The 14214-nt window shown below is 40.7% G+C and overlaps 1 pseudogene across 1 annotated transcript; it reads right to left on the bottom strand.

The window, feature by feature from the left end:
* Positions 1-417: 417 nt before the first annotated feature.
* Positions 418-1123, bottom strand: LOC311611570 (high mobility group protein B1-like; annotated as a pseudogene). Its single transcript has one exon. The product of its transcript is annotated as a high mobility group protein B1-like (transcript).
* Between the last annotated feature and the right edge of the window lie 13091 nt (positions 1124-14214).

Genomic DNA, 14214 nt, shown 5'->3' with positions numbered 1-14214 from the left:
TCAGCAATTTGAGCCCCAATTTTTTATTTTATTTTTTTAAAATTGTATTTACTTAGAAGCATTCAGAACGTCAACAAAACAGCTGCAACTTTTTTTTTTTTTGCAATTACAGAGTGGTATTCAGTTAATAGAACAACAATTATTTCATATAAGCTGCATCAGAGACAACTGAAGATGAAAAAACTACCATCCCCATATATAACTAATTTGTGCTGTGCACCAACAAGTACCTGCTTTAAATTTCCATGCCAATTTACAACCCCTATACTGTACCAGGCAAGGTTAGTGGCTATTGAAAATACCACCAGGACAGGGCTATCTAAAGACACATTCGGTAGTGTGTTAACTATACAAAAAAAAAAAGACACTGTACAGTTTAAAAACAAATCTTACACAGCCTTACATTTCAAATTTTTTTTTAAAGGAGTGAGTTGTGTACAGGGGGGTTAAATGCTTTATAGACAAGAAAAAAAAACTGCGCTAGAATCAACTTATTCATCATCATCATTTTCTTCATCATCTTCTTCATCTTCCTCCTCGTCGTCTTCCTCGTCTTCCTCTTCCTTCTTTTTCTTGCTTTTTTCAGCCTTGACAACTCCCTTTTTGGCAGCATCAGACTTTCCTTTAGCTCGGTAGGCAGCAATATCCTTTTCATATTTCTCCTTCAGCTTAGCAGCCTTCTTTTCATAGGGCTGCTTGTCATCTGCAGCAATGTTATTCCACATCTCTCCCAGCTTCTTGGCAACGTCACCAATGGATAGGCCAGGATGCTCTCCTTTGATTTTTGGGTGATACTCAGAACAAAACAAGAAAAAGGTTGAAGGAGGCCTCTTGGGTGGATTGGGATCCTTGAATTTTTTTGTTTCCCCTTTAGGAGAAATATAAGTTTTCATTTCTCTCTCATAACGAGCCTTGTCTGCCTTTGCTATGTCTTCAAATTTTCCTTTTTCCTTAGCAGACATGGTCTTCCACCTCTCCGAGCACTTCTTAGAAAACTGAGAAGTTGACGGAAGCATCTGGGTGCTTCTTCTTGTGTTCCTCCCTGCAAGTTTGCACAAAGAAAGCATACAATAACATTTTGCCTCTAGGCTTCTTGGGATCTCCTTTGCCCATGTTTAATTACTTTCCCTCAGCGAACTCACAGTTACCCAGTGCCCAGCCGGCTCGCACTTGCCCAGGTGCTGTCTCTATGGAGCTCAATGTACTGCAATGGCTGTGAGAATGGTAGCCAGACGCATGAGCCCCAATTTTAAAAAAAATGTCTGAATTGGCAAAAGTAATATATTTTTGCTTGCATTGTAGGGTATTTTTGAGTGAAAATTTTAAAAAATGTATATGTATATTTATAATTTGAAAATATCACATCAATATTGTGATTACTGTAATTATTTCTGCAGTTCCCGGGCCATGACTCCTTTTAGCTCCTGTAGCAGAGAATTAGGCTAAATAATTCTTCATATGTACAGCCTTAGGCCAGCAAATGGGACAATTGGTATTTTTCTTATTTCCTCAATTCCCACAGAAGCTTGAAGAATGACCTGCATTACAGATGTGTATAATGTCTAGAAAGTGTGTGTGTGTGTGTGTGTGTGTGTGTGTGCAGGCACGTGCTCAGCATAGAAGGAAAGGAGGGAAAGAACATCACTGAATGACTACTATGGAAATCTGCTCAGTAACATTAAGCAAATTGTGGAGATTTGTCTGACCCCTTTTGGTTCAGCATTTGCGATCTGCCTGGAGTAGTCCTGATTGTCCGGGTCAGTGAAACAGATGCAGAAACGAGAATTAGTTAAGTAATTTCTCCTCACCACCTTAGTTGTCTCATGTATAAGATGAGCTCTGAGGTTCATTCAGCTCTAAACTTTCATGCTCTAATGATACTGTAATTTCCAAGTATAGATAGAGAAACTGCACACAATTTATCCCAATTCTCTAATATTGAATCTTAGAAAAGCCTCATTCCTATTATATATGTTTGTTAGGATGTTTTCAAATATAAGTAAAGAATATTTTTCTGAAAGTGGCCTAAAGTTTTAGGATACTTATTTCTAACTAGACGTGAATTCCAGGCAGGCAGTTCTCATGTTGGTTCAGTGGATCGGTGGCTTGCTCATATCCTCAAGGATCTAGGCTCAGCTCATCTTTCTCAGCTGCTAACAGGAGATTTATTATGAGGAAGTGGATCACATAACTATGGAGGCTGAGAAGTCCGTACATCTGCCGTCTGCAAATGGAGACCCAGGAAAGCTGGTGGTGCAGTTCAGTCTGATTCCCAAAGAGCCCTTGGTCCAAGGACTAGAGAAGAGAGCTGAGATGATACTGGAGATGAGATGTCCCACTCAGTGAAGTGGGAAGAAAAGGACAACTTCCATATTCCACTGCTTTTTGTTCTGTTCAGGCCCTCAATAGATGGGAGGAAGCCCATCCAGGTTGGTGAGGCTAATCTACTGAATTCATCATTCAAATGTTAATCTCATCCATTAGCCTCACAGACACACACCCAGAATACTGTTCTATCTGGGTATCCTGTGGTCAGTCAAGATGACACTAAGATTACCATCACATAGACTCCTGGTGGTTGTCGTTATTGTTGGTGCCATTGACATCATCATTTATGCTTAACTCAACTTTCTGTACTTCTTTCTGCACTTTTAAAACTGCCAGAGGGAAGCTCACCTATTTTACAGACTTGAAGAAGAGAAGCAGATCTATGGGAGTAGAAAATAAGAAGGGGCCTATTCATAAAATATTACCTTTCTTGAGAACTCTAATTATTTGCTTAAACTAACATCATCTTTGTTCTTTTGGAGACCTCAGTACTTCAGTGAATGATAATGTGCTTGCGTTTCCATAAGCACATTGAACATTACACCTTTGAGGCTCACACGATATTTTTATATGCTGATAGCTATAATCAAGGCTTGGGGATTACTTAGCTAAGAAATGATGGTCCATCACCCTGGAAATGCAAACAGAATCTTAATTCATCACTTTGCTAATGGTTCTTCCCCAGTACATTCATCTGCCTCCTTTCCATCTTTTCCCCTAATAAATACGCTGCATTGTTTTATGACCTCTCTTTTGAGTGTTAATATAAGAAGAGAGTTATTATGGTCCCTATTACACAGAGGCATGATGGAACGAAGGACTTGCTGGAGATTGCATTTTGCTATCATTGGGTAAGTCTTCCAGATGGATTCATGCCAGTTCTTTCTCCCATTCTCAGCCCAAATCCCTTCCTTTGGAACTTTCAATTTCCTTTTATGTTCAGAATAAACCTCCTGTTCATGTGTTTATGCTCTGAATTGGCAATCCAGCATTCTCTCCCAAATGGGTGCCCTTGATGTCAACATAAGAAAAATAAAAGGGCAGGACAAAGTCCTTTATTTACACCATTTTATAGTTAAGATGGAAACTAAAGACCATTAGCTGAGTTGGGACAGTAATCGTAGCAGCACAGCTATGTGACTGTGGGTGAGATTTACTCGGAAGCACAGTGAAGTTTAGGCTAACACCCGATTTAATGTTTTGATTTTTCTTTCTCTGATATCTGATATTGTTTTCTTTCACGAATGGGTTAGCTCAGGCTGCCATAACTCAGTAAATACCCCAGACTAAGGCTTAACCAATAGACATTTATTGTCTCATACTTTTAGAAGCTGGATTAAGGTGTTGGCAGGGTTAGTTTTTTTCTGAACCCTTCTCCTTGGCCTATAAATGGCTGTCTTCATGCTGTGTCCTAATCTCTTTTTATAAGGACACCAGTCATAGTGGATTAGGTTGCACCCACTTTCCTCATGTTAACTTAATTACCTGTTTAAATTGCCTTTCTCCAAATACAGTTACATTCTGAGGAGGTTAGGACTTCATATGAATTTTGAGGGGGACCTTGTTCAGCCCCTAACAATGGATGTGGTGCTTACAACGTTTGGGGAAATTCTGAAAGGAGAAGAGAATGACATAAGCTATATAACCACGTCAGATGATCAGAAACAACGCTAGTGTTACAAAGGTAATGCCTACAGCGTCCATGGTCTTAGAAAGAAAGGAATTCATAGAGATAAATTCAACAGATTTTTTTAAACTTCCTAGCCAGCTAATAAGGAAATGTATTAGAGTTACATAGTAAGAATTTTAGAATTTAGGAGATTTGAGGTCTTGTGTATATACTTTCTTCATTGGCACCTCCAACTAGTAGCTGTTGAGTACTGTCCACCAGAGGAAAAGAGAAGAAAGAGAGGTGGGTTCTGGGAATGTCCTGGTGATTGCTCTGAGAGGCAGGCAGTCTCTGAGGTTCCCAATACCCTGGACTCTGTGAAAGAGAGTGAGCAAGTCAAATAAAGGCAAAAAGAAAAAGTGCCACAAAGAATGGGACTGAAGTACTCTGGGATATAGATTGCAACTCAATATTTCATAGATTAGCCAACATCTTTCTCTACAAATGACCCAGTTCCATCTAATGGGAGCTTCTCTTTCCTAACTTCCATAGAAACAGAAGTTGTTTTTTTAGAATAATTGGTGGGAATCACTCTTCAAAAGTTGATATTAGCATCATCTTAGCCAGATTGCTGCTTTAAGAACCTTCGAGTCCCCATGTCTAGTATGAGGTTTGCTGTCATTATCTCAGCACTGTGCCCAGCACACAGTAGGTGTTCACTGAAGTCTGGTGAACTGGCACTGAATCTGCCTCAGTCTACTCAACAATACTGAGTGGAGGTACAACTTGCTCCAAGGTGGTGGTGGGAGGACATTTCAGGGGACCATGCTGCCCTCGTACTCCCCCTCACCCTCATCACCTTCTCTTCCCACCACACAGGGGTTGTGGAATGACTAAATACGCTAATTAGGGGCAGAGGCAGTACCCAAACCCGAGTTCCACCACACAATCACATTTGCCCCAGGAGCTTAACTCTTCCAAATGTGATCTCAGACAAATGGAGGTCACGTGACAGATGGCATGCACAAGGATCCCAGATTTCTGGTTCTAGATCCATGCCGGGTGGAAAACCTGACTGGAGGCATCCAGTGTGAGCATGCACAGAACAGCCACAGAAAAGGAGACCAAGGAGAGGTCGGAGTTCAAACGGAATCCCTGGAATTTTGCCTTGAGGTTGTTTGCCTTTGTTTAATTCTAAGTATTCAGATTATCCCAGCAAGCTCTATTAGGGGGTGAAACTGTAGGAGGTGAACGAACTTCAGAGCGAGTGGAAAACAATGCATCTCTTCACAGGCAGACCCACTCTCCCCTCCCCCACGCAGACACAGTAATGCAGTAACAGTTGTTCGGTCTCTTTAAAGGAATGACAAATACTGTTTACTAAAGGGGGGAGGGGAGGGAGGTTGTGTCCTCATCACCACAAAATAACATTGTAGATCACACCAACTGAAGGCTCCACGTCTTATAAACACGGACTCCGCTTTACTCAACGCTGAGTTATTGCGTTTCATTGCAGAGAGCAGCCGACTCTGAATATATTAATGATTCATGCTTGCCTTGGCAGAACATAATGTGTACTAATCACATGGAACCGGAGTACAAGAGCACTTTAAATGCATTTGTCCAGTTAATAGTTTGACTTAATCTGATATTTCATTGGGTCACCGACCTTTTCATTGTAGGTAATGTGCAGAGGAAAATGTATGGTCGACACCCTGGTGAATCAACAGAGGGCTTTCTGGTTACTAAGCAACGTGCTACTTAAGCTTTACCTCTGCATAATTCTGCCAATACTGCTTCTTTCAGCTGATGAACTTAAGTGAGCTGCGGGCTTGTGTGTGTGTGTGTGTGTGTGTGTGTGTTGGGGAGGGGAGACACCGCAGGCACAGAGTAGCTCATTTATGCTCCTTTTTATAGGCATTAAGCAATAAGCTCCCATAATAAACAGCCATGCCAGAGTTAATACTCAATAAACAGTATGGTTTATAAGCAATTAGGGATCCAAATCTCAAAATAAGACAGTTCAGCAGAATGTGCCCGTCTACCTTAACAATGCTTTGTGAGTTATGTGGCTTGTTAAAAGTGTCATAATTCTCCTTTAAAAAGCAATTAACAGTTTGGGGTATTTGGGTCTGTTGAGCAGCGTTTCTTAATCAAATTTGAACACAATCAAAGAGCCTTCTCAGCTTTCTGTAATGGCCAGCCGTTTACCGAGAAAGCACAGTTGAAAATAAAAGGATGAATTGATGTTCTCCCTGTTGGTTTATCAACCTGAGAGTCCATTGAAGACATCAAGATGAGTCAGATAAATACATTTTGTCAGGTTTTCAAAGAAAGCCAGCCAACCATTCTATTTTGCCAATATCTGTGTTTCTTAGTTACTTTTTTGGTTAGATAACAAAAGAGAACAAAACAAACCTCTGTTTTCTAGCTGCTTTTTAAAATTACGGTAGGTGACTGGAGAAACTACACACATTTGCAGTGTCTCATCGTTTATGACAGCAAACACAGGCACGAAGCTTTTATTCTCTCTAGATGCTGGACTGTTTGGAGTTATTTTGAGATGTGGGCCAATAGAATCCAAAACTCAGTTACAGATTTCCTTTACCCACTGTGTCTGAGGCCACTGACGCGTATTTTTCAATACATGTTAACTGATGTAAGCTTCCAACACCAAGCCCACATCCTGTGAAACTAGGTGAAGACAAAAGTGTTTCCTTCCTTTCCGGACTCACCATCTATGCCAGATTTATAATCAACTACATGTCTCCTTTTAAGGCACCATAAAAATGAGTGTATCCTAGATCATTACTATTGGCCTTCCAAAATAATTTCCTTTGACTCTCCTATCCAAAAAGTGAATATATTGTTATAAGGAACAGAAAATGTGCAAAGAGAGGAGTAAAAATATAGCGTGCACTTAGGGTAATTGGCGATGTCAAATTACACACCAAATTTAAAACTTGATTCATCTTTTGCCTGTTCTCACCAGTGTGAGCCATTTCAAAATGTCATGCGTGGAAGCTTTCTGCTGAAATCCCAGCATTTTATGACTTGCGGGACCCCTTTCTATCCAGCTGAAGGTGTGGGAAGTAGAACGTAAATGTATTCATGCTTGTTGGCTTTAAAGGCTCCAATTTTATCTGTACAGTGACCAAAATGAATGAATCAGCTCCAGTGTTTTCTCTCTAGCAATCTATGATTTAGCAAATCACTGAGCTCTGAAAAATTTTCATAGTGTATATGTAGGTTCAGGGAAGAGAAATCAATATAAGGAAAAGCATTAAATAAGAAAAAAAAAGTGATGTCTAGGGACTTCTTTGACAGACAAGTGTAAATACGCACACTGAAAAACAAACTTCAAATGAATCTAATTTTAGAGAATCTTCCAAGCAAAACTCATGAGACATAAATTAATTCTCAGAACCAGTGCCAGAACACTATCAAGGATATTTGGGAAAAGTCTATCTCCCTCCCAGTGGGGCATGTAGAAGATTCCTATGCCCCCATGACATGAATATCTATCTGGAAAAGTGCAAATAGTCCCTAAACCCACAATTGTTTGTGTATTTTATTCATTTCACAAACATTTAAAAATTGTTGCATGTTCCCTGGGGTTGTTCTAATTGCCCTTTTTCTCACTTTGCCCACCTCTTCTGTCTCTATTTTCTAATTCTGGACTTGGAAGATGAGGACCAACTGTGAAGGAGTGTCCTTAATGCCCTAAGAGAATATGTACGCAGAATCTTAAGGATTTAATCAGGAATGCCGAATTTCCTCTCTCTCTTTCGCAGAGTTCAGAGGATGAGCTAGAGTTTAAGAACTATCTGGTACTCTTTGGAGCTCAACCCCTACAATAGAGTGCAACATATACATTCTTCTCAAAACAGCTCCTTGTGATTGTGCCCATTTACACAAAATTCGAGTTACAAACGCATTTGTTTGTCAGTAAAATATGTCAAGAGGAGTTCCTTTAAGCAAGACCCAGCCACTACCTGTAATTAAGCAGCATGAGGCCTTTCCAGTATAGCAAGATGGCACATGCTGAGTCATTGGTGATGAGCAGGGTGGAGAAGTCCCAAGCAGAGATGGTTCTCCTTGACCAAGGGGGGAATTTGGTTAAATGGACAACCCCTAGAAGAGGCAAGGGTTTGAAAAAGTAGATGGGCAATGCCCAGTGCAAACCACACTCACTGAACGAGTCTGTTTAGGATTTGTCCCTCTTTCCAAAAAAGGCAAAGTGGGGTTATAGCTCATTTAGTCATGCAAGTACTGAATTCTCATTTGGGTGGATAGCAAGATTTACCGAAGTGAGAAACTTCAGTACATACTGACTGTGGCAATGAGGAGGTCGATGTTTATCTCCAGGGATGATATGTCCTGACATCCACTGAACCCTGAAGGCACTATGTTGCAGGTGGTGCCAGATGCATCCTAAGTGTGCTCCCCAGAAGGGGCTGTGAATATCCTTGTAACAGGTGTGTTTCTTTAGCTTTACCATTTCCCATTTGCTTTAATGGTTTAAAGAGAAAAGGAATAGGGAGGTTGGGGAAAGAGCATTGTTTTGTTTTTGAAAAGACAAAGATATTATTGCTCATCAGAAACACATCCATCTTTTATTGTCAATTTTTGATTTTTATAAAGAAATTCATGGACTGGACTTTCCCATCTGTGTGACAAACAGGGAACATGTGAGAGAAGCAGAAGGGATTAGTTCTGTATGGATTCATGTCTGCAACACAGCTTTTCATAGCTGGGCTGTCAAAGCCCATTTTATTCTCGAAAGCGGTGATATACATTTAAGCATTGATTTTCCATCCACTTCCTTTAAATGTAGCTTTCCTTCCTCTGATGAACTATTAAGCCATTGTATAAAAAGCAGTATCAGAAAGAGTTTGTTAAAAGAAACCTTCCCTGCTATTCTGCAGCTTCACGTAAGTGAATTCACATCATCGCTCTTTCTGAGAGAGCCGTGCCTCAGCTCTCAAGGACTGAGCCCTAAGGCACAGGCAGGTGCTGACTTATGTCCCAGCTCAGCCCAGGGCTGTTTAAGGACCAGGGACACAGTCACAGACAGAGAGTGGCTGCAATAGGTAACAGTGGCCCACACTGCCCACAGAGAGTGTTTTCAGATTATTTGGGACTCAATCTCCTCTTCCCTAAATGATTCCTTTTGTGTTCATTGGTGTGGCAGTGGGTGAAGCTTCATAATCCACAATTACTGATAACACTTTCAAAGACAAACGCCACCATGTGGCAAATTCCTCTACAGTGGTAATGACTGGCCACTCATTTCTCTCCTGAGAACAGATGTTGATGGAGGACAGGTAAGCAGGGCACAGGCTTTGGACACCTTTTGGGGAAAGAGTGGGAAAGACTTGGCAGAGGCCAAAGAAAAGGAATGGCTTTTCTGGAACTGCCAAAGTGAGTTTCATTAAGAAATTGTGAACACATTTTGAGTGATTATTGTGAATTAGAGGCTTTTTAAGGACTTAAGATGTATGACAACATGCATATCCTTAACAGTATTGCACACTTACAAATAGTAGAGATGTTAAACTTTATGTTGTATCTTTTTTACTGCAATTTGAAAAAGAATAAATTCACTCATTAGCACATGCAAATACTGAGCAAAGGGATGAAACCCAGGAGACAGTTGTGGAATGGTCTCTACAGAGGGCACGTATGGGCGTGACCTGTGTGAGGTTGAAGCTCTTGACTCTAAATTCCTCCCAGATAAGGGGATAAATCATGAGTCAATGAGCCTATTTTCTTTAAACCTACAAAGATGGAAACCCACAGGACAGAGATCTCTTCTGGGCACTTACTTGAGTGCACTAAAGCCCTCAGACAAAACTCCCTCATTCTGCCCCAGCCCTGGATGTTAGTATTATCATGAGCGTTTGCTAGGTATATGCATATCAAGAAACTGAGGCTCAGGGAGGGAGGGCAGGTAACTTACATCCAGCGGTGACTGCAGGCCCATATCCAAAACTCGAGTTCTTCATCATGATTATTTACTGCACCATTAACTGCCTCTTGGAAGGTTATCTTTGATTAATCATGCCCCTTATGCACAACCATTTGTTCAACAGCTTCAGGGTCATCTATCCTGCTACCAGCTAACATTCATTTCACAAGCTCATTAACAAAGATATAATAAGAGACTTTCTGAATGCCTGGAGGAAATAAAGATGCACCAGACTTCTGACACTTCACAGGTCAGACAGATTCCTAACCGACTTGTATGAATTGATGATATTCCAATTCGTGGGTTGGAAACTCTGTTCTAGAAGTTCTCTAGAGCACACCTCACTTATCCATTTACCTGTTCTAAAATTTACCTTTTCTTCTTTTGAAAAGGTGGGGATAACAACTGCCTGCCATATGCTTCTGCCTCTCCTATTCCCTTCTAATTATGGCAAGACTTCTGAGACCAAATCGTGAGTTATTTACTAACTTCAGCTCTTCACTGTAGGAGCTGGGTGATTTGAATTCAGTGAAAGAATGTAGCATGTCTATCTCTTATCTTGGCCCTACTATCCTTTTTAATAATGCTTGGCCATTTTTAAAATGTGAAAACAAAAAAGTTAGGAGTTGAGTAGTTCTTCCTTCTCTCTGCCAATTGTTGACATTACATTAATTTTCCTAAGCACTGGGTCTATTTATTTCTGGTTGGGTTTATTCTTTGACATTTATTTTTTTAATATGCCTTTTAGTTTTTGTTCTTATTATTTTTCATGAACCTGAGTTTTTTCTGGCCCACAGATTCTTGGGCACTACTCTCAGCCTTTGCTGTGTCTGGTGTATCCTTTGTGTAGTGGTTATGTGCGAGCTAATGCCACTTCCATTATATTCTGAGCCATGCAGCTATTAGCAAGGTAGGCCAAGAGTTGTTAACTATAGGATTGGGGAAGTAAATACATGATGATGTTCTGATAGTGGATTGGTGAAAAATTAAAAAATATCAGACTAAAAACCTTAGCGATTTTTAGAAAGTAACTGCAGTACCATTATGTAGAAAGATGGAAGTCATGGGGGTAATAAATCCTTATTAACTCATAGTCATTCAGCCCCTGGTAAAACTCCCTGAACAGTAACACTTCTACAAGCAGTGAAATCAATATGCTGTCAAATTTAGTTGATGCTTACCAAAATTTATGGGGGAAAAACAAATTAGCATACAAACAAATATTAGTGCTAGCAGAGGAACAAATGTGGAAACAAAGAAATCATAGAAAATATATTGTTGGACTGAAGACTTACTGCACAGAAAGGCTAGCCTGCTGCATGGGAATGAGCCTGCACCTTCTGGATACTTATTCCGATACTTACTCAGAAGGCAGAACTTCCAAGTCATAGGCATTTGGGATTATTTTAATTGCAATAGTAAATTCTCATGCTTAACATTAACTGAACCTATAATAGTATAACAAATATATTGCAGATTCACTTGCATTATAAATAAATAGCTAATATTATAAGAGATACAGACTTTCAAACCTCAGAAGGAAAGTAGGGGAGGGTGGGGGTAAGGGGAAGAGATCAACCAAAGGACTTATTGTGCATGCATATGGGCCTAGCCAGTGGCCATGGACAACAGGGGGGTGGGGGCATATGTGGGGAGGGGTTTGGGATGAGAATGGTGGGGATGAGGACAATTATGTGATACCATAATCAATAATAATAAAAAAAAAGATTGCAGAAGATAATCCATGCTTACACTAAATTTTATATCTACATTGTTGCAGGAACCAAATATTCATAGTTCTGAAAGGCTTGTATAGAAAAATGGCTTATGTTAGGGTGCACAAGAAGCAGAGACTAACACACAGATCAAAGTGCAAGTGGTTTCATTGGGAGGTGATTCCAGGAAGCACTGGTCGAGAAGTGGGATATGGGGAAGGAAGGGAGCCAGTTCAGGGAGCATTAGTGAACAGGACAGCACAGCATCTGGATGGGACTTAACCTCACCAGGCAGCTGGGGGGTGGTACAGGACAAATCTCAGAGTTGACCCACTCAAAGGATGAAAGAGTTAGAATATTTGTCTTCTAATCCCCATCCATTGCTTTTCTGGGGCTCCCCAGGAGTGGCGCACCTCCCACCTTCCAGCTGGAGAAAGCCCTCAGTTGCAGGGTCTGGCAGAAGCAAGTCACCTGTATGTGCATGAAAGATGAAGGTCAAGGGGATATTTCAGGCACTGAAATCATCTGAGACACAGCTCTCTCCTTCCTTTATTTGCCTCACCTCATTTCCCCTCTAGAGGAATAACTTTCAATGTTTTTGTATTTCCCCTATATGTTTATATATTTTTCAAATTACATACCTATATCACTATTCATTAATTTATAATTTTAGATAACATCTGTTGGCTTTTTTAATATTTGAGAATGTAGCACTCTGACACCATCTCCAGCCCCATTTTCCTTCCACTTCCCCTATCTATCTTCTCATTAGTGTTATATGTCAAATTTTGGCTATGACAATCAATTAAATAGCACTATGCAAGGATTTTCACTAATGAGTCAGGCAGCATAATTTGGTTACATTTCCTATCATACACTACTTTTTTGTTATTTTTTGAATTATTATCTCATTTTTCCATTGGCTTCGTTTTTTATGTACTTATCACTAACTCTTTCCAGATGCTCTAACACATCTGGCATATGCCTACTAATAATCTTGCCAAATGCTCAAACACAGCTCCAAACAATCCATCACCTCCATGCTGCAGCCCATCCCCTCCATCTGACCCACTTCTCTCCACTGGAGAGGTCTTCCAAGATCCCCATTCTCCTGTTCCAGTTTGGTATTGAAGCCTGGCACAGAGTCGACTCCTGGGACTGTCCTGAGCTGTCATCCTGGGATCCTGTTTCCTCCATCCCATGCTTTGTTCTTTCTTTACTTAGTCCCTCGTTGAGGTGGAATATGTCCTTGTTGAATAGCGTGCGGGACAGGTGTGGTCCTGAAGCCCCCAGTTTCTCCATAGACCACTGTGGTATTTCTGGCCCCAGGCGTCTGGGAGCAACCAATCCGAGTGACTCAGGCTGGCGTCCTAAAGTTCAAGGTGGAGCCTCACTTATTTCTTGTTTTCAGCCTGTCTAATACTGTTGTCTGCTCTGCCTGGTGTCCCCTAGTCCAGAGCATATTAAACTCAATTTACTCAAATAGTAACCCTCTTGTCTCCTGTTGGGGAGAGAGGAGGGATGGTCACCAGGCTGCAGGGGCCAGGCTGAGCAGTACTTAGAGCATGTCATGTGCTATGTGCACATTTGAAACAAGTTCTACTCTTTTAAGCTATGTGTTTAACCCCAACCTTCCCTGTTAGAACTGTCCTCAACAGTTCTGTAAGGAGAAATGTGTCACTTCTCATAGATGTCTCCCCTTTGCAGGCATTTACCTCTCTGCACTACCAAGCCTTGTACCATTACTATCCACTTGATGTCTTCCAAAAATGCAGGCTACTTCTTGTTCCCCATACTGTCTATTTACAATCTCCTTTTCCTATGAACAAATACCATTATCATTTATTTCCTTCCATTTCAGTGGTGGTAGGTTGGGCAAAGAGAAAAACACAGGTGATCAGCCCTATCTTTCAAACATACTTTTCCAATTCTACTAAGAAATAAGAGATCACTATTCTGTTTTTGGTTAACTGTAATTATGATAGTAGATGGAGCATCAAGGGTTATTTTGAGCAATGAATTAAAAAGAACAAGAGCTATCACTTCCTTTTAGGGCAGTTCAATAATAAAGAAGTTAAAACTAGAGCTGTTGGGATGTGATTACTGCTGTGCACAGTGCACCCCATGACCTACTTGGGACTGCTGAGGAGTCCAGTGAACAGGAAGGGCTGCTTATCCAGAGGATGAGGGGATCTACTTAGGACCCCAGGTGGCAGTATCTATGCTGAGTATCTATGGCAGTGGTTCCCAATGTGTTCAGAGATCATAATAATCTGCACACTCAGTTTATGTCATGGGGGGAGAGGGGAAGGAGCATCGGGATTTAGAGATGCTGAGGAGGGGCATGACCAACAAAGGGTTGGGAACCACTGGTCTATGGAAAAGGCAGCATGCTGGTCAGATCTACTTTATATGCATAACTCTCAGAACGTGTGATCCATGGGCCACTGTGTGTGCTCTGGTTTGGAGCTGTATTTACTTTGTATTTAGCAAGCTTTGTTTCATGTAGGCTTAAACCTGATTCTCTTTTTATCACCATTATTTTAACATGCATTCTATACATGAATTCATAAACTGATTTTTTTTTTAGT

Source organism: Pipistrellus hanaki, assembly GCF_964339955.1.
Source record: "Pipistrellus hanaki genome assembly, chromosome: 1".
In the NCBI taxonomy this organism is placed as follows: Eukaryota; Metazoa; Chordata; class Mammalia; order Chiroptera; family Vespertilionidae; genus Pipistrellus; species Pipistrellus hanaki.
The sequence above is the reverse complement of the archived record's forward strand: the minus strand, read 5'-3'. Positions and strand labels throughout refer to the sequence as shown.